Genomic DNA, 24,215 nt, shown 5'->3' with positions numbered 1-24,215 from the left:
AAATTTTCCTTCTGGAGATTTTTCAATAGGATACTCTAACACATATTGAATGTGATAGTTGGAATCAAAATTTAAATATCCGACTTGTGTATTTAGACTTTCAAGATGAGAGTGCTAGCTCCCCCTACTGAGAAAAAAATTAAAAAGCATATCCAGAATCTACTCTGCACAATCTTTTGATGAAGTAATTGTCTCTATTTAGCCTTCTTAGGTTTTATGTTTCTTAGAGTACTTTGTGGCGGAAATTTGTTAAGAAAAGTATATACTTGCTGTTACACATGGAATAGTTTGATGAAGCAGAGGTGAGATACCAACCCAACACCATTTAACGTGACAGAGATGGTTTTATAACAGTGATGGGAGCGGGGCCCCTGTGGCTGGGTGCTTGTAGGTAATATTTCTAAAGGATAATTTTTTTAGAAACAAGATCAATTTTTGTTTGAGGATATGAGTAAAATCTTTTTCAAATGCTGGTTTTTATTATCCTTCTGACTCTTTGGATATGAATAAATGTATGCCATAGAAATATTGCTTCAATTTTTTTGAAATCTGTGAGAGTGCTGGTAACTTGATTGCCTTTAGTTTTAAGAGACAGCTGCTTAGCAGACTGAAAACCAAATCAGGAAAGGCATAGGAAGTTCCTACTATTTCACGTCTTCAGTTCTGTAAGGGAAACCGGGTATGGCCCTTACTTCCATGATGCTAATTCATAGGTCATGACCTGAAGCCTGTGAATGCTGGTATGAGGGTCACAACATGAGGTCAGTTAACCTATGTGGAGCTAGGATCTGGATTTGGGGGAAAACAGTATGGTATCTTCTGATTGGGGTTAGCAGACGACACAAAGTAGTTCATATCTCTGCTAGCTGATAAGCGAGAGGGTAGTGACAGTTTCAGTAAACCACGTACTTAGCCAAACAAGCCAGAAATTAAACAGTTAGAAGGAAACCATAGAGTCTTTTCACAGTAAATCATCAAGATCATTGTGATAGGAGGGAATGAGAAGAGTTTTTGTTTTGTATTAATATTTTTAACACTATTAAATAGAAGAGCAAGGAACTCTCCCCATTAATACCCATTTCTTTATAGTCTACTATGAACCTTAACCTATGGGATTAATCATGTTGCATTTTGGTTAGTTGGGTATAGAAGTAATGAATTTATATATTTTAATTATGATAACTTTTATATAGTGCACTATTTATAGAGGAATAGTAGATTCTGCCTCTCTTCTTAAAAGGCATGTTTTATCCCAGTGATTATTTATCAAACTCTCATTGTGATTTAATTATTTATGTATTAAAAATTTTAAGCTAAGAAAGCATGATAATATAAAGTCACTATATGATTGCATATAATTCAGTAATAGGAACTTTCCCTTTGGTATTCTGGTTTAGGACTTGTTCAGGTGTGTGGAAATTAAAATTACATTACTGAGATACATTCTCTGTCTCTAAAGAGAATGGAAATTTGTATAGTATTTGATAGAAATTGAAAAATGAGCCTAGAATAAGAGTTCAAATAACAGAATTCAGAGATTCCCTATAATCATTTTCCTCTGAATAAGTTATTTTGTAGTTCAATACTGTTGTATTGAGTTAACTAATCACCAAGAGTCCTGCTCAGAAGTAAGCCTGTGGATAAATTAGATGTATACCTTGGAGAAATATGAGAAACAGTAATTTTATGCCATTTACCCTCAAATTATATTTAGCTTTGTTCTAAAAGGACCATTCCTGTAGTCTGTTAGAAATAGTAAAAGGAAATTAGTGTACACTTAATAGTTGCAAAGTAATTTTAAAGATGCATCTTTTTTCAAAAAGAGGAATTTATTAATGATCGGATTCTACACTGAGTAAATTCAGTGCATCCATGTATGTTTTGATAGTGCTGCTTTTTTCTTTTTTCTTTTCCATACATTTTTTTCTTGGGGTTTTGGATTGTCTTCATTCAAGGAGACCTGGGCAGATTCCTTTTGGCTGTTTTCTGTTTCTTCCTCCTCCCCTCTGCTGCCTCCCTCCCCGCCTCTCCCCTCCCTCTCTCTCCCCTCTCTCTCCTTCTTCCCCTCCCTCAGGTCAATATGGGGTCGCAATGAAATAAACAGAGGCTGTTTTCCTCCTTTTTACTTTTTGACTCTTATTTGTTTCACATACTTTTTTTTTTTATTCAAATGACAGTTAAGTGCCATCTTAATATCATTAGTGGGAAGAAAAAGGATCAAGTAGAGAGTTTTTAAACAAAATGAATTAATTCAGATTTATTCATTTCTATTAAGTCAGTCATTACTTTCTTTAAAGTACACAGCTATCTCTTAGCCTTCCCTACTTCCCTCCCACGTCTCCTCCTCTCTTACACTGTAGATACTACCCCACCTTGTGTGACTGAACAATACAGGATTTACAGTTTGAAGTATTTCAGTTCTTAAAATTATTTGAATTGATACGATTGTTGAAACACTAAGCTGCATAGATCTTAGAAGAGTTAAAAAATTTTCTATTTTTTTGGGGGGGGTGGATGAGAATAGTTTGTATTGGTAGAAACTTATTTTATTACAGTGGGTCCTAGGTATTGAAGCTTGTCCATTAAGTTAATTTTCATCTCGCTATATTTACATCTATTTACATGGCAATATGAAGTCTTAATATTTCCCTTTACATTTCTTTAATTTATGAAGATCCTCATTTTATCTCTTTATATCCTGAAGTCTGGGATTTACCATTGAGGCGGTCTGACAAATTGTTACTCTAGAATAAATAATCAGTTGATTTTCTAAATTCGTTAATTTTGCTTATACATAAAGATTTGGATCTCAGCAACAAGGATTCATCTTGCTTAGTCAAGTCCCTGTCATTCATTTGAAATATTGCTTATTCTATCTAGAATAAAGAATTCCTTCTTAAATCTTTCAAATATTGTACTTGACAGAATAACTATCTAACCCTAGAATACTGTCTAGCCACGTAATATAGACTACTCCTGAATATAAGCTTTATGTACTAGAATTATGCTTATTTAGAATTATTTTAGAATAGAATTATGATTATTTTAGAATTTGTTCTCTGTTATGTAACAAGGTCATAGGTCTCTTAAATGTGACTTGAAATATTTTTGTAATGAAAATGTTACTAATTGAGTAAAGACTTATTAACTGAATAGAAAATAGAATATTCTAATAAATGTTAGGCACATGATTTAAAAAAGCTTTACTTATAGTCGTATCTTGCTCTTCTATTAATCATTTTACTCCAGTGATAACTTAGGTGTGATTAATTTCTATATAGAATGATTAAGATAATGCGAAGATACCTATGCATGACACATAGCAGGTGTTCAATAAATATATTAATGTGTCTTCTTAGATTCAACTTCATTTAGCAAGAGAATTTAAGTAAATCTTGACTGATAATTTTTCAAATTTTTTTTGAAGAAATTTTGAAGTGTTGAAAGAAAGGCATGCATATAGCATGAGAAATATTTCAAGAGAATATTTTTCAAATTTGTGAAATATTAGTGTCTATAGCTTTAAAAAATGTGAATATATTACTTTCAATTTCCTTTAGATGCCATAGCTAAACAGCTCTCATTTTCTCCTTTAAAATATTTTTCTCTAATTAAAAATATTTAATAGATTTTTTCCTTGAGACATCATTGATATTGTTAAATATGCATAGATTTACTTAGCAATTTCCTTTGACCTCATTTGTATTAAGTTTTTATTAATGGACTAAACTACTTTTTAAAATAATAGGATTGTTAGGTAAGAAGGGGCCCCTTTTAGTTTGTTCTGATGGAATCCTTAAGAACAGCAGAAAAGTCAGAAGTTTGCATGACATTTAATTTCCTTTCCTTTACCCTTCCTAACATAGTATATGTTCTGTTGAAAGTTAGTTCCCCAAAGAAATCTGAGCAGATAACTTGCAGCTCCCCCCAACCCCCACTTCTGGCTTTGTAAAAATGTGTTAAGCATATTTGAGATTATGGGGCCTGAAGTAGTCAAGTATATTTCAGAGGTAGTGCTTGAGAAATGGTATCTTTGTTTTAAAACTCTGCCTCGTATTTGCATGCCATAAATTATCTCTCCTACAGTAGAAGAATTATGAAGAGAATCTTCTTATTCGTGGTGAGCTAAACCTTTCAGAGTTTTAGAATTAAACTACAGAGTCCCTTAAGAAATGACATATAGTATATAGTATAGGAAATATAGTCAATAATATTGTAATAACTATATATGGTGCCAGATGGGTACGAGACTTATCTGGGGGATCACTTTGTAAATTATATAAATGTCTAACCACTATGCTGCATACCTGAAACTAATATAAAATAATATTGAATGTCAACTCTAATTGAAAAAGTGAAAAAGAGAAGGGAAGAAATGACAAGTTAAATGCTTATCTATTTAACTGTGTATTATTATTTGAGAAATTAGTTTGGACACATAAACAGAATAGAGAATTAGAAATTAATTTGTTTTCATTCAAGTAGTTTTTCCTTTCAAGTTTGTCTTTCATGCTCTATACAAGGGAAGGGTTATCATCTAAATTTTAGGTATAACGTTTACCTGAGTGTCTTTAAAACAGGACTCTGACAAAATAAACAGTAAATTGATTAAATCAACTTCAATTGTGGTAGAGATCATGATGGTTCAGTTGCTGGTGGGCTTCAACTCCAGGCATTTAGGCAAATGTTAATCGATGATGAGCCATATTAAATAGAAGGGAAAATAGTGATTTAAACCCAACTATTTTAAATTTAAGAATGTTTTTCAGAGAAATATGCTACTGTAGTACAATTAAGTCTTGGTTGTGCTGTGATATTTAAGTTGCCACTGAATATGGGAAGGGAAATCTTAGATCGTTGTCTTTTAGACTGTTAACTTTGTATCGTTAATTAAACTTTTGAAAGTTGTGGGATAAATCAAATGCTTTTCTAAGGAAACAAGAAACAATATTAATGAGCAACAACCCCATAATTATCCTTCTGAGTACATAACAGGGACACATTCATGTCTTTTCTTTGCGCAATAACTTCAACAAAGAAGTATTTTTAAACTGATCATTAATTTTATGACCACAGAAATGAGATGCAAAATTTATGCTGTTGTCATTGGCACAGGCTCAAGGCACCACTGACATTATGTGTGATTGTAATAGAATGGCTGCCAACTAATGATTCTGTAGACATTTCATTTGAGCGTGCTTTTCTTTTAGATGTCTGATTAGGCTGTAATGCTTTCAATTATGTCTGTAAATTGTATTGGATACGTTTACCTGATGCCCATCGTTGCTTTGGAGTTCAGTTTTCTATTACATAAACACAAGTTGAACATTTTCCTTTTAATTTACAGAAGTCTTTGTAGGTATAGCTGCAAATACTCAGTCCCTGGGGAGAAAAAAAAAAATTGCTTTGCCCTACTCAACAGCGACCCCTGTGTTTAATTAAAGCTCCTTATAATACAGCAGCTCTTTATTGGGTTGAAAAAAATAATTAGAGAGGGAGGAAAAGGGATGGATCATCACTGGAACAACAGTAAAACGAAGAAGACCATTTTGAAAAATGATGTGTCCCTTCAACTTAATGTGGGTTAAAAAGGGAATAACCCTGTGAAATTCCACAGAGATTTGTCTTTACTTTCTGAGTTAATTCAAGGAAATCTTAAAAAAAAAAAAAAAAAGGAAGAATTGAGTCTAGTAGCAGTACTTAATTTCTTTTGTCTTAGATAAATATAAATACCACACTAATTTTTTTAAAAAAAATATTTGAAATGAGCTGCAGTTCTTAGAATGGGTAAGTTGAAGATAAATCCAAACATTTTTTTTTTTTTTGAAAAAACAAAAACCACAGAGGTTTTTAGCATGTGGGTGACCAATTCGTATAGAATATTTTTAATTCATACTAAGTATTATTGAATTTATAACTTCAATTGATTTTTTGCTATGTAAATATAGATTGGCGTGTACATGTGTGTGTATATACATGGACATACATATAAAATACATAGTGGATATTGTCAAAGGATAAAAAACTAATTCTGATTTTCAAAACTTTTTAAGTTTTAATTTTTTCTGCTTATTTCCACATAGAGTTTAATTGATTTAAGCCTGAGCATCTGAATATTTTTCAAAATTCTTTTTATATATTCATTGGTTTTATTGTTGTATTTTTATATTCATAATAGTGTAATATGCTAAGTATTAGGTTCTGATGATGTATTTGAAGTATCCTAATACTTTTTTTTACAGCAAGATTTATTTTATACCTCATGATATGAAATATCCTTAGAAAATCCACTTTATAAAAACTTTATTAAGGATATAAGAATACTCTTACAACTAAGAGCAACTGAGAATTTTGTGGTCTTTACTACTACATATTCAATGAGCCATCATTCCATGTCGAAATGTATTTTTACTAGCATTTTTTGAGGTTCTCTCTTATCTCATGTTTTAAGTTAGAGCATTGTTCTTTCCATAAAAGCAAAATTGTAAGGGATCATTGAATGTTCTGAAAAATCCTTTGAATATCTCATAAGAAAGAGAAATTAAGATCTGAAGAATGAGTAGTATTCGTATGTGTTCCTTGGAATTTTAATTGGGGAAGATACATCATCATGTATGGGTGCACCTACTAGTTGGATCTCTTAAGGACAATAAGACAGTCATCTCTTCTGCTCTTATTGTTTGATGGGAGATATTCCCATCTTTCCTTTTAGGATAAGGATGACAAATGCTGATGAACTATTACAGTTATAAGGAAATAGAAATGAATATTGATTTTTTATTACTTTGATAATGTTGTCTTGAAAGAGGCTATTTCCTCTACCAAAAACATGGTGAAAAGGAGGGTGCTACCCATCAAATGGGTGTCAGAGGATACAGAGATCATTTTGAAGAGACTAGGAGCTTTAATTTGGATCTACTCAGCAACTATGATCTAAAAGTAACACTGTAGGTACTCTAGGGTTCCCGTGGAGGTTTTCGCCATGTTTTTTGGGTAATCCCTAAGGTGGCTGGTTTTCTCTTGAATTGTTAGCAGGTAACTAGAATTGTAAACAGATAATTGATCTAGTATTAAGTATATATTTTTCTTTGTTGTTGAATATAGGTGAAAAATGAGTGTTTATTTATAACTCAGCTAGCAAATATCTAATTCACTCTTTTCTCAAAAAAGAAAATTATTCTAAATGAGTATGTGAGAAAAACCCAAACCACAAGATTTAACTGTGGGGATTAAATGACTTCAAACCAACCATCCATCCATCCATCCATCCTAGGATTTGTAAATCATGTAGAAAACTGGCTAGGATATTAAAACTGGCTAGAGCATTTTACAATAGATTAAAAATACTCAATTTCATTTCAAGAACAGGAAACGTATATGGGAAAAGCTGCTTTATAACTCATATAAACCTTTTAAATTCAAACAAGGTTATTTACAAACTAGACACCTTCAATTTTCATTTAGTAGTATGCTACCATTTTTAATCTACTCAAATGTTATCCTGTGATTTTTAATGAAAACATGTTCATATGACTTTGAATGATCCATTTCTCATCATAATTTTTTAAACACTGACTAGGTAAATTGAATTATTTTCTCAGTTGTGCTTCCCATGGTGGGTTTTTTTTTTTTTTTTTTTTTTTTTTTTTGTCATTTGGTTCTGTTTGCTTGTTTTGGATATACACTGTTTTACCTTGCTTTTACTTTTTTCGTATTTATCTTTGTAGAGACCATCATAATTTTAGAATTTGTACTCTTTTGTACCAGAAATAAGCAGGAACATACTGACCTTCAAAAACTTTATCTAAATTATAGCGGATATACATTAAAATAGGACTAAGTTTGTTAGGAAAATTTACCTCTTCTGAAAAAGTAACTTTTTTAAGATGACTAAATTATGAAAGGCTTTTTTCTGATTCTTTTATAGGTGATACAGAAGATGGGGAAGAATATGATGACCCTTTTGCTGGGCCTCCAGACACTATTTCTTTAGCCTCTGAAAGATATGATAAAGATGATGAAGCCCCCTCTGATGGTATGTGATATCTTCCCATAGAATATACCTCTTGACACTCTAACACAAAACAATGCAGTATGCAGAGGTGGTGGCCTTGTCAGAAAGCAGATAAATGCAGAGGCTTCAGTTAACTTATCTTTACCAGAACCTTTTAAGGAACAGAAGAGCTCTCTCTAGTGGTTTTCCTAAGTATGTAGTTCTTCCTTTTCCTGGGAAATATTTTTTACTAGAATTTTTAGAAGAGTGCTCGCATCACTGTATGAATATTATTGGTAAGTTTGTTGGTTAATTTAATATTATCAGATTCTTGCTTAATTTTATTATGCTGCTAATGGCTTGTTGTATTATTTATTTTATAAATAATGAAAAGGGTTTTGATCTTTTTTCCTGCAAACTTCATATATAATGAATTCATAAAATATTAAATCAATTATTCCTACATTGTTTCTCACATTGAGACAGGTTTTCATCAAATGCTTCTTTTAATACACATTTTCATTTTTCTGATTGTCACCTAAAAATGGTCCACATTATGTAGTTGTATTATAGTGCTTTGTATTAATTGAGTTAGCAGTAAAGTTGATTGTTTATCTCAGTAATTTTTAAAAACTTACCAAAGTTATGAAACTTGTTTTAGTGTACTGTGTACTTTCTCTGTTATAGGCAGTTGAGTGCATCTGCATTATAGAGCCCTTGTAAGGGTGATATGTAGTTATAAACTAAGAATGTGTATCGATAAATTAGCCATGCATATTAATTTGTGGCACTCAAAGTTTCACATAGACATAGAAATGAATGATGCCTTCTGCCACTATATGATGATCAAACTGTGCAGTTCCATCTCTAAATACAACTGCCGAATGAAAATATGCTTCCTGCAACAGAGCACTCCACATTTTATGTTATCCAGATTATTCCCTTTGGAAACATAAATTGCTTTTATGAGGTATAAAATTATGTCTATTGCAGAACAGGGATAAGTCAAGGCCATGCATAAGTGATAAACATCCTAACCACTGATTCAGAACAACACAATCTTTTCTTTATATTCAGAACTTTGTACAATGTGTAGCAATAATAATCATATCCATTTTATGTTGAATTTTACATTTTAGCAAACATTTAATTCCTGTTTTTAAAGGAAAGGATTTCTTTCTCTTCTATTTCCTATCTATTTTTTAAAAAAGATGCGCATTCTTCAGTCACACCTACTATGCAGAAGAGAGCATTACCCTTTGTAACCTGATCTTCAAAAGCATTTCTACTCGAAAGTGTTTTATAAACTATGAATTAATATTTTCAGGCAAACAGCTAATTATTACTTGAGGAACTATTTTTCAGACACATTACAATGATTTGTTTTGCTTCTCTTTAAAATGTTGGTAGATGGAAATTAGTATGTGTGTCTGTATACATATACAGAGGCAGAATGTTTATATTCAGCAGCATATAAATATACATATACACACACATGGAATACTTATTGTTAAATGCATAGTTATACTTATCGTTAAATGCATTATCTTTTTATAATTAATATGTCATTAGGCTGAAGTCACATAATGAAGGAAATAGAATATATACTCGAGGTTTCTAAAAATAGCATAAATATTTTGATGTACAAGTGAACATTATATGCATTCTTAAAAAAAATTGCAACTTAAGAAATCCAGCAATTAAAATCTATGAGAGCCGGTGCTTTGTTAGAGAACATGAATTGTTATTACATTATCATGCATTTACATGATTATTATATTTTCTTTTTTATGAATAAATAATTTATATGTTTATTTTCATAACCAAATAGACAGGAAATACATTAATAACATGAAAAAGATTTATTGTTAAAAGGTTAATTTATCAATATTTTGGTATTATTTAATAATATGTTTGAAATTTATTTTTTGTTATATATTGGTGCATTTCCATTAGTGTTCACATAAGCAATTCTTAAGTGGATTGAAAATTTAACTTTTATTATTCATTTTTGGTGTGTAAGTATTATCATTATCGATAGTTTTATATTTTCTAAGAATATTATAAATTAATTTTAAGACTTGGACTTTTAATTCCTACTCTAAAATATCATCTAGTCATATCAGTTTTCCTTCCTGCAGCTTAGATTTTGTATCTGTTCTTTCCCTTGCTGAATAAATTTTCCTTCATTATGTGACTTCAGCCTAATGACATATTAATTATAAAAAGATAATGCATTTAACAATAAGTATAACTAAATTAGCACAGGTCACCCAAAGGCCTTTTGTCAAATCAGATTGTTGTTTTGTCCTTTTGACTTTTACCTTATGGTAGGCACTAACAAAGTATCTGAACTTTGATGGATTATAAACTCTAAATATGATATGTATTTTTCATAATGCTAATGTAATTTCAAGGTACTGAAAAGGTCAAACCTGCACATCTCTGTGTGCATTCTAAGTCTGTCTTTTCCTTTAATATTTCTTTTTCTCTGTTCCTCTGGTTCAAAAGTTCACTCAGTTCCCAAATGGCTACCTAATTTTCCAGTTATTCCCTCAAGCCATATGTGTTTTGGTTTCTTTATGGTTTATTAGGTACCGTAGGAAAGTAGCATAAGTTATATCTTCTAATGAAATTCAAGCACACTTCAGTGATGCTTCGACTTGATTGCTGATAGCAATTAAATCACAGCCAAGGAGAATAACACATAATCTCACAAGGTCCAGACACCCTATAGAAATTGAAAGAGGATAAAAACAGAAAACAAAAACAAAGTCTCCCAGCCCTGCCAGACATGCTGTTTCCAGCCTGCCTTTTTTTTTTCCCCCCATTGGCCAACTGCCTGATTGATAGCAAAATCATAACTTGCTGCATGCTAACAGGCAGAGTTCACTTGTAGGTTATTGTGAGCTGATAAAGGGTTAGATGGAGTTTTGATTTTCACATTGGACCTTGGTACACCAGATTAATGGAATTTCAATGAGAGACTAGAGTAGCCACAGCTTTGTCAGAGAAACAGATGGAGATTCTATAGTCATGTCTACTCATTAATACCAGTTGTCTGAAAGGTGTGCTGCTTCTCTATACAAAAGAGTTGATATAATTGATTTTTGAGTAGTGCATTGAAAAAAAGTACCTTATTGATGACTAGAATTGTAACATAGATGGTGACAGATTTTTGTACAGTTTGTAGCTTAAAAAATATTGTACTTTGTAATTTTTTCTTCTCTTTCTTTGGATATGCTTTTTATTTTCTTTTTTTGAGGAGAAATGGATTTTAAGACCAGAAGCAAAAAAGGAGAAAATGACATGCTAAATTACCTTTTAAGAAAAAGAGTAAGAGCATGTATTTTATTTATCAATGTTTGCTGTTAGTTTTATTTCGATATGGTAATATTTATTACAAAGTCAGAGATTTCATTTTATTAGATTTGTGCTTTATTTTTTTCTGGAAAATTTAAGACAAATCATAAAGAGTTCTAGACAATTATAGATCACTGTCAGAAATTTTATGCCATTGTGTGTCTAGATATATTGAAGTGTTAATATAAATGGGGCATGTCAGTAATCAGATGAAATTAGAGACAATGAAACTCAAAACCTTAAAGAAGGATATTCCATACCATACACATGAGAACGTTTGTTTGGGCATAAGGTGGTAGATGCAGGTAGCCTTTCGATGCTATGTAATGACTTGGGTTTTCATTTTTCTATTTTGAAACCATTTATTTATTTATTTTTATCATTTGTGAAAGAAAGCTTCTAACCATGTAACATTGTGGAAAGTCCCTGAGGTCAGGGGAAAGGATTTAGTGAGCTAGAAGACATATCGGTTCTGCCCGTCGATGATAGGTCGAAGGATCCCAGTGGACATTTGTTACAAATCTGATTCAGTCCTAAACCATAATCACTTTGTGGATAAGAATCTGGAACCTCTAGGGTATGAATATCGGAAGGTTAAAATGAAGCTAAAGAGGTAAAACAGTCACTTTTGTCCAGGTATCTTCCTAGCTAAAAATTCCCAAGTAACTCAGGTTACTGAAAACCGTGGGTATTTCAAGGACATAGGTTTATGTAAAAAATATTGATTTAGGAATGGAACTATTTTTTAAAGCTTGGAGATTAAGAAAAAAGCTGTTTTCATCATAGTGTATAATAGTAAATAATGATTTTCTTCTTTTTTCATGTACTTTTCTTTGAGAAAATCTAGTATATGAAAATTTGGATTTATAAGATATACAAATCACTTATTCCAAAGGATTGCTTTAAAAAGGATTATCTCCAGGATGCCTGTAAATAGTGAATTTTCACAATGCAAGTGTTTTTCTATAATGGTATTATATGGTTTTTGATACTTAAAATCATATTTTTTATTTTATTCTGAGAATTTATAGTAGTGTGCAACTTGCACATATCTTTGTGTATATAGCACATATCATTATTGGGCTTTTTTTTTTTTTTTACTTTTTAAAAATTTCAATATACCAATTGCTAGCTTGTGTGTGTTACAGCAGTAGAAGAACAATGATTCTCTTAGTCCTTCTGTAATGTGTATAGCATAGCTTCAAGTACTTTGGTAGAAATGAGGGATTATAGTTTGGGGAAATGATAAAAAGTAGAACACATGTTTTTAACACTCAAGATATATGTTGTGTGATCGGAGATATAAAGTACACAGATGTGAAATATTTTTGTGCTACAAAGCTATATATGAATAAATAAAAACACATAGCCATTGAGAATCATCTTTCTAAGTTTTATGCCATCGAATGGGAAAATATATCAAAATAAAACAATATGAGCAAATAAGACTATAACAAAGTAGGTTAGATAAGAAATATTACAAAGGTAATAAAACTCAACATTATGAAAAATAATGCACCTTTAATACAGTAAATTAGCAGTTATATATATACAGAGTATATAAAGAAGGGAGCAAGATGCCTTGTCAGAGCAGTGGAGAATTCAGTGATGAATAAGATAAAGTTACTCTTTTCAAGAGATGTAATTTAGATGGAAAGAAGACAGTCACCTAAAATAAGGTAATTAGCAATCTAAGTTTTAGCAAGACAGATTTCAAAAATAGTAACTAGCATGTGTTGTAATAATTGATTTGGTCTATACTAAGGCAAATAATTGATTGCATTGATTTTCTTTCTTAATTTGTTGACTGAGTCAGTCGTATGTTTTGGCATCACGTTGAATAAACCAAAGCATAAACTTTATGCTGTGTTCTGAGAGGTCGTGGAATAAATTGGGGTGGGATGGGGGAACGGCTTTTATTTAACTGAGTTTTCCATGGTTCCTGAGATTTGCCGGAGAGAAGATGGGAAAAGATACAGAACATTTGAAGTGGAAATCCACAAACCAGGTTTCATACTGAATGGTAATAATTTTGTTATCAAGGCCGAGTCACTTAACCTTTCTGGATTATATTTTCTGTCTTGTGAAATGAAGAGTTTGGACCAGGCGATTGCTTAGAAGTTCCTTAGATCTCTAAATGCTTGTGTCCACATTTCAGAATTAGTAAATTTTATGGTGACACAGAGGTGATTTGCCTGGAGAGGGGGTAATAACCAGAGATGATGCTGAACAGGAAGGAATGGGAGGGATCTGAGAAGTATGTGCATAGTGGGCAGGAATACCGAGTGCAGGCTGGAGTTTCCCTTTGATTTGGCTGGCAGTCACTAAGAAGTTCCTGAAGCAATGTACTGATGTGATGGATGCAGATTAGAGGGAGGTCGTCCTGGCAGTTTAAACGTGAGATGAATTAAGGCAGAGACCATCTAGTGGCAGCAAGCTAAATGCGCTGCTGCTGCATTATTTATTTTTAATGTTGACAGCCTCTCTGCGAGGTAGATATTTCCACTGTTTGACAATTGAAGAATCTCAGGGATAGAGAGGTTTAAATGATTTGCCCAAGGTCACGTAGCTACTATGTGGCACAACTGAAATTTGAATTCATGTCTGTGTGACTCCAAGGACAATGCTCTGCCCTCAAAACCACTGTATGCTGCCTCTTCCCCAGCTAGGATACTGTTGCTTTTGGTTCAGGGACTATCAATGAGCCAGGGTTAGAGGAGTGGACATTGCATTGAAAAGGAATGGTTTTTCTAGCCCCCTTCTACTCAAAGTATGGTCGGCAGGCAGACCAACAGCATGGATGTCACCTGGGAGCTTGTTAGAAATGCTGCATCTCTGTTCCCACCCAGACCTGCTGAGTCTGAATTAGCATTTTAACAAGATCCCCAGATACACATAAAAGTTTGAGAAGCCCTGTCCTAGAGGCATTTATCATGTTGGGCCTTGCAGCCGAAGAGAAGAATGAGCGAGACCATGTGGTCGCACTTGGGCTGCATGTGCAGATGTGTGACCAGGCATGGCACTAGGCAGTGCCTTGAAGTAGGTAACAAACATCCTTCTATGTGTACGCCTACTTTAACCTCCAGCACTCTTCTGTGGTCCCTAATGCTGTGGCTTCCTTGACTGCACAGGGCCCCTTCCCGAGACTGCTGTCTGTGGATAGTTGTCCCATTTTTGAACCTGTTTTTAGCGTCTCTTCCCTCGCAACTCAAACTCAGGGCTAAGTGCATTGGAAAGGCTCTGACAAATTACTCCCAGAAATATTTGCAGGGCAATAGGGGCAATGCCTTAACCTGAGGGAGTCCAAGCCCCACTCAGATATCTTAGGTATCAGCCCCAGGTCAGTGGAAAGGTGTTTTCGGCTGTTGCAGAGCATCGTATCTCATAAGATTTAGGCACATAGCAGATTTCTCTTTCTTGCTGTATATAGGTGGATTTGGCCTGTGGTATTTGTTTGGAGAAGTTGCAATGTATGGCTTCCTGCTCTCAGTTGTATTTCCTGTTTGCAGTGTCAATCCTGTTTGAGCAAAAGTGAATTTAGTGTTTGAATATTGAAAAGCAAAGGTTCTTTAAGACACTGGGATGACCCATTTGACTGTAGGGGAAGGCATGCTAGCCTGGCACGGGATTCTGAAGAGAGCTTCCTTCCTTTGAAACTGAGACCTTAGAGGTGGCTGTGCTGGGGGCTGGGGTAGCATCTTTAAGGATGGAAAGGGGATGCAACAATCTTCAATTAATATTTATTGAGAAATAAGTCTGACACTGAACTAGATTTTTTTCAGAATCAGATTATTTCCTTTAATTGGCTCAAATCTACTCTCTGAGGGAGGCATTTCCCCTATTTTGCTATTGTGGAGACCGAGCCTCAGAAAGGTTTAGGTCTCTTGACCAGGATGTCCAACGTATAAGTAGGCAACTTCAACTTCTCTGGTCTTTCTGTGCCATGCTACTTAAAAATTAGACTAGTTTCTTTTTCTAATTACAAGAGACATGCCTATGGTTAAAAATTAAAAAGAACAGAATAGTATTCAATAAAAGGTAAAGCCTTCTTTTCCACCAGACCTTAACCACTAAGTCTACTTCCCACAGGCAGCCACCTGGTACAGTTTCTTCTGTAGTTACCGTAATAAATTTGGACACTGTCTTTCCAGTTCTTGTTTGATCAACCTTGAGCAGTATCTGTTGACGCCCTCTTTACTCACGCGTGTGGTTCCTCACACAGCCTGTCCCACTTCTGCCTCCTGATATTGTGTTCTTTTATTTTCAGTTCCTTTTGTGTTTGCTTTTGACTTAAGTAATGTTCTTATTTTGTAGTGTGCCAACCTCAGACAGTGCCCGTTGACTCTTTGTTATAAACTATGTGCAAATTAGTGTGCCTTCCCTCTCTCTTCCCACTCCTCAACTCCGATTTTGTTAATTAAATTATTTTTGTATTGAGGTTTATAACACGTGTATTAGATTCTCTACCTCTAACTTTTAGTTGACTGTGCTTTGTCTACAAGTTGGATTTTAAACATTGGTCCTTTTCATTCCTGTTTATTGGTTTTCCTCACATGTCTGTAGAGCCCTGGCTGTTGATGCATCCCCATGAGTGAAGGACCCAGGACCCGGTTGAACACTTTGTGTGGGTTCCTTTGCTGTTGCATGTCCACTGCCCTGAGAGGCTTCCCCCATCACTGAAGGTCTGATAGGGGGCTGTGAGCAGAGTGGGCCTGGCCTGCTCGGAGGCAGCCTGCTTACCAGGCATCCTAGTGAGGAGTGAAGAGGCAGACCGGGACCCCCACAGCTGTCAAAATAAGTCAGATGTACTTGGGGGAGGGTGAGTGCTTTTATTTCATGTCTAGTTAACAGTTTTTTTAACCCCTTGCATCCTTTTTTTGGTGTTGAGTGGGACAGTCTGGAACTGTTGAAGCTCTGCTCAGCTTCTCTCCCAGGTTCACTGTCGTCTTCCCTGGGAGCTGACCTCAGAGAGCTGGTGCACTCTGTTTAGAGAGTAGAGTTCGGGATTTAGTTTGAGCACAGATGCCTTTACCGCCAGCCGCTTCAGAAGGTGGACCCAATAGTTCTAGCTGCTTTGATCACAGTTCTTGAATGCGTGACCCTCTTTACCATTCGTCACTCTGCTTGCAGCAAACTAGTAATTATCTAGAAATATATGAAAAGAGCTTAAGTGAGCCTTAGCTTGCCCTTCTCTTTCTAGTTTCATTCCTTTTGGAGCAAATATGGGATGAGACCTACTTCAGTCACTCTAAAAGTGAAACATAGTAATTGGAACAGGTTCTACAATGATGATACTGCCTGGGTACAAATGTTGACCTCTTCATTACTTATCTCTGTGACCTCTGGCAAGTTGCTTAACCTATTTGAGTTTCTTCATCTATGAATAAGGATAAATACACCAACCCTACCCTATGGCTATTATGAGTATTGAACAGGATAAAGCACATAAAATGGTTAGAATACTTCCTGGCCCATCATAAGGATGTACTAAATGCAAGGTATTATTGTTATCCAGCTTATTTTGGGGATTACCTTAAATAAATGTTTCTTTCTGTGTTTGACCCAGCTGTCGTCTGAGATAGCTCTTCTGTTTTCACTGGCTAAGGTGGATTTTGTAGGATTTGCATTTGGAAGTTTTAGAGATTCAAAATACATGATCATTTTTTATATTGAGTATTCTATATTGAAAACTGTTAGTGGTACTTTTCTGTAGGAAGTTAATCATGCTGTTTCCCAAAACCATTCTACTTCTCTGTGCCTTAGCTTTTCTCTATTGAGTAAATAATGAGAATATGAAAATAAAGAAATTGTATACCTGGAAAAATTTTGTGGATTGGCATCATGAGCCCATGAAAGGAGTCATTCATTTTATACATGAGCTCAATAGCCAGAGTCTAAAAAATTTGCGACCTTTTGAGAGTATTTGAATGAATTTGAACTCTATTAGAAGACTTATAAAACTATATATGGGAAAAACTGGGGAACAAAGTGGCCCCAAATTGTTAAGAAACAAGGATGCAAATTAATGTCTCATTAGTCTCATTCAAGAGCCAAATGGGATAATGTTGAAGACAAAATCAGGTCTAAACAGAAAGAAGAATGCACACAACTCAAAATTCAGGGTTGGAGAGTCATTAGTAACAAATAAATGCTCTATTAATAAATAAACCCACAATGGGTTAAGGCAAAAATTGTTTTTATTTTTACAAGATTACACATGGGATACAGTATTTGCTATCTGTTTACCAAAATATTTTTTCAAACTTAGAGTTGATACCAGTGTTCTTGCTTCAATACTTGAGGGAAGAATGGATACAGCATGATATAGATTTTAAAATAATATAGATACTAGAAGAAAATGCCTCTGCAAGGAAGGTGTAAGAATCAACTTGAGTAAATTATTTTCTTGAGGAGCTTTTTCTCTACATATGAGAAGCAACTTGTATAGAATTGGGGGTAAGATTAAAGCAATTCCTTTATAAAACCTTCTGAAATTATGGCTTTTTGAGAACATATGCACTTACTGGGGTAAAGGATGACTTTGATTTTACAGAGTTCAATAGTTTGGGGATAGAGTCTAGGGTTCTTATTCTTTTTATAATAATAGCTTTATTAAGGTATAATTAACCATAGAATTTAGCCATTTAAAGTATACAGTTCAGTAGTTTTTAAAATATTCAAAGAGTTGTGCAAGCATCATCTCAATCAATGTTTTAGAACATTTTTATTGCAAAACAGAAACTCTGTACCATGAACAGTCATTCTCCATTTTCTCCAACTCTGACCCCATCCCCGTCTCATGGGCTGAGGCAATCATGAATCAACTTTTTGTCTCCATAGATTTGCCTTATCTGGATATTTCATGTAAATGGAGTCACATAATATATGGCCTTTCTGTGTCTGGCTTCTTTTGCTTAACATAATGTTGTCAAGGTTCATCCGTGTTGTAGCATACATCAGTACTTCATTCCCTTTTGTAGCCCAGTAGTGCTTTGATATTATGGAGATACCACATTTTGTTTGTCCATTCATCATTTGATGGATTTGAGTTGTTTCTTCTTTTTGGCTGTTATTAAAATGCTACAATGAACATGTGTGTACAAGTTTTTATGCGAATATATTTTCATTTCTCCTGGTTATGTACGTAGGAGTGGAATTGCTGAGTCATAGAGTAACCCTAAGTTTAACTTTTTGAGGAACTGTTTTCCAAAGCACTGTATCATTTTGTGTTCCTACCGGCAATGTGTGAAGGTTTCTATTTCTCCATGTCCTCTTCAACACTTGTTATTGTCTGTCTGTATTTTAACCACTCTTGTCGGTGTTCAGTGGTGTCTCATTGTGGTTTTGATTTGCATTTTTCTGATGACTAATGATATCGATCATCTTTTCATGATTGGCCACTTGTATATCTATGAAGAATGCCTGCTCCGATCCTTTTTCCATTTTTCAATTGGACTGTCTTTTTATTGTTAAGTTCTAAGAGTTCTTCATATATTCTAGCTACCAGTCTCTTATCAGATATATGATTTGTAAATATTTTCTCCAGTTCCGTGGATAGTAATTTCGTTTTCTTGATGGTGTTCTTTGAAGCATAAAAGTTTTTAATTTTGATAAAGTCTAATTTGTTTATGTTTTCTTTTGTTGCTTGTACTTTTGGATTCATGTCTAAGAACTCATTACCTAATTAAAGATTCTTAAGGTGTTCATACTTGAGGCTAAGTTATTTCTCAAAATAATGAGTTCTTTTACTCTAAAGAATTGTGAGATTAATATACTAATTAAAATAAGGACATAGTCTAGCCCACCTTTAATGTAATTGTTGCTTAGTGCATTAAAAAAATGGCAAAAAGTAATTTTGTTACTGTACCTTTTCAGCTCAATGAATTCTTGAATTCTGTAGCCTTTAACATCATTGATAAAAAGAATTCTTAGTTGTGTATGATATCACTCCTCTCATTTCTATCAATATCATCCATGCCTTTTGAAATGTAAATGCAGTAAGTTTTGTTACATTACAAATATAAATAAATGTATGATCACGTAGCTCTTCTGCAGGTCAGTTTTACTTTAACAAACTATTTTAGAGAACATATAGTCTAAGAAGATTATTTTGTTGATTTTCTGGCTTTTTTGGGCTACACTCTGTCTATGTTTAGTAGTAGGATTTAAGGGGGACTAGGATGATTGTCTTAGAAAAATGGTTACTATTTTTAGTTTTCAAAATGAAGATTGATTTATTTCTTTGAATTCGTCTCTGCTTCTTTGTAAGAGCATGTAGGATTTTTTTTTTTTTCTCCTTATATGTCAGTCACTAAACTGAGCAGTCTTGCCAGATAAGGGCACTGAGACACAAGGAAGCCTAATGAGTTATCTGAGCAGTGCTATTCAGTGAGTAGTCTGCAGACTGGTCTGGGTCTGTGATCTATTTGTTGCTGAACTGCAATGACATAAGTACAGAAATTGAGAGTAAGCACTTATAAATGTTGATAGCATTTTGACATTCCTGCATTATCCAAGTGTATGATCATTATTTTTTCTAGTAATTCATATATTGTATATATAACGTGTGTATGTATATGCACGTGTGTGTATTTTTAACCAAAATATTAATTTGTGATGTCTTGGGGGGAAAACTGGTCTTTTATCACAGCTAGAAACATTGATCTAAGGTTAGAGAGAGATTTAATTATAATAGTCTTAGAACTATTCAATTCTGATTTTTTTTGAGAGTCCTATATCTTTTTCTATATCTTCATTCATAGTTGTAGTGATGTTCTAATTTAAATATTAGGTTCATTTTAACTATAAAGAAATTTTAGTGATTCTAAATCCATATTCCTTGTCAAATATACTTTGAAGTTTCAATATCATGATCATAGACTTAATTATATAGAAAAGTAATTTCATCTCAGAGATGTGCTTTTGTGTCATTTCATTTAATGTCTCTAAAAGCTCCTCCCCATTTTTAATACCACCTGTAAGCTTTACTGTTTTGAGCATGTCCATCACACCAAAGGAGGTTGATAAAAATAGTACTTTAATATCAAAAAGTAGTAAGATGTCTTACCACGGAGAGAAAGAAATACACACTTATTTCTTTCACTGACCCAGACTTGTTTTGGTATTGGTGTTCTGGGATCTATGTTCTGGGATGTATGTATGCTTTAAACCTCTTATATATTTAGAATAGGATTTCTTTGCTAAAAGAAAGTGTGTCTTATAGGAGATAAAGAATTGATTTTTTTAAATATAAGTAATGAGAGAAGGTAACAGTGTTGTATATTTTAGGCAGAGTGCTACATGGAATAAAAATTTAATTCAACAGATTTTATTTGTTTGTTTTTTTTTTTTAGATAAGAGAAATAAAATGATCAGTAAGACATGTCACGGCCTTTAAGGATCTTATAGCTTTGTAGAGGAAAGAGAGATGTCAAGGCAGATTGATATAATCTCTACTGTAAGACATATAAAGTGAGAAAGGAGATGATAATTATGATTGGAATGAAGACAGCCTCGATAAGGGAGATGGCATTTGAGCCAGTTATGAGAGAATAAAATGGTTTCTGATACATTAAATATGGAGATAATAGCGTTTCAGATTTGTGAAACAGCCTGGTAAAAGAATATACTGGTTAAGGCTCTTTCAGTGCATGGGACAGAAAAGAAACCCAGCCCATACCCAGCAAAAAGCAGAAAGAGGAACTTCTTGGTTTGTCTATGAGGGAAGGATAGAGCTGGAGTCTTGCTTCATGCCCACCTGGATGCAGGTGGATGTTCAAACTATAATGAATATTCTTACTCACATCCTGCTTTTCTATATGTAGCTTCCTTTAAGGTGGCCACCAGCAGCTTCTTAGGTATTTTCTACCAGTTTAGCAACCCCAGTGGAAAGAGAAATCTCTTAATAGTTGTTGCAAAAGTCCTTGGCTTGGTCATGTGCTTATTCTGAATCAGTCACTATGGTCTGGGCGGGGAAGTGGGATTAGGGGGCTGGGGGTGGTAGTGTTCCAATTGGCCAGAACTGGGTCATATGCCCAAAAAAGACTGGGTGGTTGGGGAGGTGAAGTCAGCCCCATCTGAACCACATAGAGATTGGGCGAGGTGTCATTCTCTAAAGGAAAATCGAGGCACACTTACTGATAGGAAGAAACAATTCAGGGCAGGCACAAACAGGTATCTGCTATGAAATAGGATGTTATAAAGGTTTGACTACACTTAGATGCTGTAAAAGCATGTGTATGGAGATAGAAAATAAAGGGCCGGGGTAGACAGTATTTTCAGCAGTGGGTATTTCAAACTGATCAGAGGAGACTAATGTCATTAAAGCAGTAGGTTAAAATCATTATTTAGCTTGCTAAATTTTGAATTGATTTATAGAAAGGCCTGGAGGCCAAAAAAAGGAAAAAAATGTTGTTAATAAGGCTAACTGTCTAGACTGGTTAACTTTTTTTTTCTTTAAATCTCAAAACCTTTCTTTAGGCTTTGATTTTGCAGTTTGTGAAGTTTTTTTTTTTTTTTTTCCTTTTAAACCTGTTTGCTGTTTGGCTATCCTATTCCTTATCTCTCTCTCTTTTTTCTTTTTAGCAGTTTAAGTATTAAAAAGATTAAATAGATGAAACAAATATTAAAACTATAAGATATTACAAATATAAAAGATTAAATAGATGAAATAATCATCTACTTTTAGCATCTACGTAAAAAGGTAGAGTTGTTTAGATTAGAACTGAAAATAAATAGAATTTTAATTATTCGAATTAGATTTTCCCTAAGAAAGCTGCCTTTTATTTTTTTTTTTTAGTTCGTGTGGTTTTATACACACACACACACAAATTGAGGTAGTTAACAAAGATAAATATATTTCACCAAGGTTAAAAAATGAGTTCAGAAATCAAAGATAGGGAGAAGGAAGGTAGATAGGCAAACTAAAGTGAAACTAGGATTAATATTTGTATGTCAGACGCATTCCACGAGTACTCTAGACTTTTGCTAGAGATCAACCATGTACTTGGCCCTGAGTTTTTTTGTTTTTTTTTTACTAGCCAGTGCAAAGAGGGAAAACTGATCAGGTGCATGATTCATAATGTCTTTGATATAATAATAAATAAGATACTCAAGAGAAATATAGCTCTTAGTAGGACTGGAACCTAGTGAAATTTCTTTCAAGGAGGCTCAAAAAAAGGATGCCATGTGATGTGATAAATAAAACCCTCAAGAGTACATTCAATAATGCTCCGTATTTCTTCCTTTAAAGATCCATCAACATAGGTATGTAGCATAATGCCAAAACACAGTTTAGGACAAGTCATTTAAAGCGGGGCCAGAATAACGGTCTAGATCAGGAGTTGACAATCTGTGGCCTAGAGACCAAATCAGGCCGACTGTTATTTTTATAAATAATTTTTCAATGGAACACATCCACATACTATCTATGGCTGTTGTTGTTGTTGTTGTTGTTGTTGTTGTTGTTTCTACAACAGCAGCAGTAAGTGCAAAGCCTGGAATAGTTCCTATCTGACCCTGTACTGAAAAAGTTTGCCAACCCTTGGTTTATATATACAACTCTCTGATGGATTGGTTTAAAATTAAGATAGCCTGCCGTGTGGAGAGCAGAGGTCACAAATTACAGATTTGGCCTATAGGTGTATTTTGTTTGGTCAAATCAGCATTCGTTTTTTGAAAATTCATACCAGGACAGGCAAATTCAGATTTCTTCCTTCTCTAGAATAATTGGATGATCTGGCATCACTGAGCTTGCATTGTGTTTTAATCCCAATATAAAGACAATTGTGTAGTTGAGGATCAAATGACAGATCTCTTATATTTACTACTTCAGCTCATCAGTTATCATATTTTAAAAAGGTTGATAATGGGTAAGCTACCACCATAGAAATAAATAATAAAGATCAGATAAGGCAAATAAAGTATCAGATTAGTTATTAATTATTATTAATTACCTGATAACCGTTAATTTATCAGATTAAGCAAGTAGAGATAAAGGTTGTAAGGGATGCATCATAAGACAAGTGAAAATTTAGTTTGTTGTGTGAGGGGAGCTGGGAGTGAAGAGAAAAAGAGGTTGGTGCAGTTCCAGGGAGTATAGGCCTGAGAAGACCTGACTTGGTCACCTTGATGGGAAGAGAGACAAGGGAGAGTAAGCACCCAGAAGGAACGTGAGGAGGAGCCCACGGCTGACTTTAAGATTATGCCTAAGGCAAACTCCAACACTTAGATTCTTTTCTCAAGGAAATGATACTATCTATAAAGAAAAAGGGAAAGTGAGTAAGAAAGATCAAGTCTGTTGAATTTGAAGGAGTATTGAGAAGTTTAGTCAAAGATACTTAAGAGACAGTCTAAGATATGAGATAAAGATATGGAGAATCATTGATTTATTTGCCTAAACATGTTGAATGTCATGAGAAAGATAAGACTTGCCAGAGATTGTAGAAGGAGATAGATTAGGAGGTTCAGAAGAGAGACATCTGCCCCAGCTTTCCTCACAGGAAAACCAGAATTGCTGCTTTTGCTTCTAAACATATGATCCTAATTTATACAATTTTAGAAGCTATTAATGACTTTCATTCCTTAGTATGATTATATAGATATGGGAGTACATTTTATCTTGATAATTTCCTTTGGCATTCATTTGAATCCTGGTATGTTCTTAGGCTTTTCTCTTTGTTTTTATTGTCTGTTTTCCTCCTTGTAATTCTGGTATTGTGTTTATTAAACTGCTCTGGTAGCTTAAACAATATTAAACAATGTTCACGATAGACCAGATATACTTCTAGTATCTGAAAACTGAATTTTCAAGGGCTTTAAAGAGGATAAATTTATGCTTCATAATGCCAAGTATCAAATT

General features: G+C 33.9%; 1 protein-coding gene across 4 annotated transcripts in view; it reads left to right on the top strand.

The window, feature by feature from the left end:
* The window catches only part of SKAP2 (src kinase associated phosphoprotein 2), a 158,002-nt gene that overhangs the window by 748 nt on the left and 133,039 nt on the right, over positions 1-24,215 (top strand). For all 4 annotated transcript variants that reach the window (XR_002780786.1, XM_023531503.1, XM_023531505.1 and 1 more), the window contains exon 3: positions 7,928-8,035. The gene's annotated coding sequence lies outside the window, so the exon portion shown is untranslated. The remainder of the gene's footprint in view (positions 1-7,927; positions 8,036-24,215) is intronic.

The sequence above is a fragment of the Pteropus vampyrus genome, unplaced genomic scaffold (genome assembly GCF_000151845.1).
Source record: "Pteropus vampyrus isolate Shadow unplaced genomic scaffold, Pvam_2.0 Scaffold69, whole genome shotgun sequence".
In the NCBI taxonomy this organism is placed as follows: Eukaryota; Metazoa; Chordata; class Mammalia; order Chiroptera; family Pteropodidae; genus Pteropus; species Pteropus vampyrus.
This window is presented reverse-complemented; position numbering and strand designations above follow the sequence as displayed.